The sequence below is a fragment of the Oncorhynchus masou genome, unplaced genomic scaffold (assembly GCF_036934945.1).
Source record: "Oncorhynchus masou masou isolate Uvic2021 unplaced genomic scaffold, UVic_Omas_1.1 unplaced_scaffold_15860, whole genome shotgun sequence".
Lineage (NCBI taxonomy): Eukaryota > Metazoa > Chordata > Actinopteri > Salmoniformes > Salmonidae > Oncorhynchus > Oncorhynchus masou.
The window spans coordinates 908-3,393 of record NW_027005936.1 but is presented as its reverse complement, the minus strand read 5'-3'; the positions used below and the strand labels follow the sequence as shown (position 1 = coordinate 3,393).

The window sequence follows — 2,486 nt, the reverse complement described above, 5'->3', positions numbered from 1 at the left end:
GCGTTCATAACCAAGTGGAAAGGTGGTAGGCCTATTTACCACTGGGGAAAGTCAGGGAGAACGATTGCCCCATTTCATTGAAGCCATTCAGTGTAAGGCTGATTGGGATACTGCAGGATCCCCCATTATAGTCATTGGGAAGATATCAATCTTTTGTGGTCAATATTCGTGATAATATTTTTTTATCCAAAATAATCATAGTACGAATAATTGCTTCTCTTAGACAGATGTATGTCCTTGAACCAATTTATTGTTTTTAAATCACACACAGAATACGTTTTTAAATAATTGATTCAATGACATACATCTGGTGTAATAGAAACAATTATTGGACTTCCACACAGAATAAGTTAAGGATAATTGATTTGCTTCCTTACAGTACCCTGGACAACCTTCAACTTGAGCTATTCAGAGGGGTCAGTCGTTCTCCCCTAGTCGGCAACATCACTTCCTGGTGTAGCTCAAACTGTGCATGTTATGTCTTGAGAATCCCCCAATGTAGACGGCATTTTAGCAAGCTAAAACTGACTTCCTCTGCTTCAAATGCACCATTTAGTCTTCACATAGGAATGAATGATGTGATGTCATCATATATGGCTTTGTACATTCATATACAGTCATTGGTAAAGATCCAGTTGAACGCCCCTCCAGCTCATAATTGCTAATGGGGACCTTGTCTATCAACCCTGAGCTCCGACTTCTCTCACGTGCTGACCTCTCATGGCAACTATTAAAATGTAACAAATATAACCATTATGAATTATTCATAAAAATTCATTTATTAATAGGTGAAAGCCTCCAACGGGTAATTACCACCTTTCTACTTGGTTATGAACGCAGTAGTGCACGACATAGGGAGCAGAGCCTAGGAAGAGGTGCCTGGGCTGTAGGGTGCTAGGATCAGATTTGTAATTAACTCGTCGTTGTTGTCTCAATTTCAGATTCCTCTCTTTTCTTGCTCTACCTGTCAATTATTATGTCAACCTTTTGTCTTGTCTAATGTCATTGTTGTGTTGGGGTGTTGGCCTCTGGTTGATGGTGACCGAGCTGTGACTGTATCACCATGGATTGATTGATTGGTTGAAATTTGCAACCTTTCCTGAAATTGTCTGTATTGGTTAAAGGGTTTGTCACATGGAAAGGTTGAGGCACCTACCCTCTGTCCATCTGTCTTTCAGTGACTGTCCCAGAGGTCTAAGATGTTCTCTCTAAGGCACAGAACCAGGTTTGGCCAACCCCTGACCTGGATCAGGGTTTGGGTCAATTCCATTTTAATTCAAAAAGTTATCAAATTGGAATTGAAATGACCCCAACAAAAAGCCTGCATCCTTCCAGGACAAGTGTTGGCCACCTTTGGTGTGATGCTGTCTCTGTATCTGTCTAACAGTGTTCCGGTCCTCCAGGTCATAAAGACAACCTGCACCTGGACCTGCAGCGCTCCTTCCCCAGAGACATCTCCTCCAGACAGCTCAGCCCAGCCACGCAGCCCAGGGAACAGGTGAGACAGTATGTGGGATTATGTGTGTGTTCCTCCTCCTAGGTATTGAGGCAGTTATTTACTTGCTCTTAGTTCCTGGTTGGGAAGTGGTTCTTGGTTGGTAGAATGTCAGTCAATGTTATGACCATTAAAAAAACAAAAAAAACCTGTTAGTTCTCGTTCGATATTGCTGCCAGGGCGGAGCAGTTTATTTACATGAAACATCAGAGAGACACTTCCACAGAACAAACCAGAATTCCTTAATGGCTTCCTGTCCAAACACATTGTCCCGACAAATCCTAACCTTAGCCTCACTATGTGAAAAACAGGAAAACAGATCTCATCAGCTGAGCCCAGTAGGAGGAAGTTGCTCCTAGACACTGATGCCAGTGTGTCTTTCTCTCTGTCTACAGGGTCATCCTGAAGGTCAAGGTAATATGAGGACGGTCAACTCATATGCTGGCTTCACTGAGTTTGACCGGAGTCCCTCCTTCCTCCATCCAGACTCCTGTAAGTCCAGGAAGATAGACCTGTGCTACTAGACACATGAATACACTGCAGAACCCTGACAAGACCTGCCAGAGGTCACGACATATATACTATGTGTGCTAACTGAAAGGGTCTTTGGTTGTTGTGGATCTGCAGCTCTTACTAAGCGAGAGAGGAGCGGCGTGTCAGCGGAAGACATCCTCATCCACGAAGACCCCAGAGCTGCACTACTACTGGTGAGAACTGTCCCATAACTGTATGATGTCTCACACCCCTTCAGGTTCTGAAATCAGTACTGACTGACTGTACCACTGACTGACTGTACCACTGACTGACTGTACCACTGACTGACTGTACCACTGACTGACTGTACCACTGACTGACTGTACCACTGACTGACTGTACCACTGACTGTACTGACTGTACCACTGACTGACTGTACCACTGACTGTACCGACTACCCACTGACTGACTACCACTGACTGTACCACTGACTGACTGACTGACTGACTGACTGACT

General features: G+C 44.2%; 1 long non-coding RNA gene across 1 annotated transcript; it reads left to right on the top strand.

Moving 5' to 3' along the window:
- The first annotated feature begins 1,362 nt into the window (after positions 1–1,362).
- LOC135531436 (uncharacterized) lies at positions 1,363–2,208 on the top strand. The gene is made up of 3 exons (XR_010454004.1): positions 1,363–1,498; positions 1,891–1,987; positions 2,123–2,208. It is a non-coding gene; the product is annotated as an uncharacterized LOC135531436 (long non-coding RNA).
- Positions 2,209–2,486: the final 278 nt, after the last annotated feature.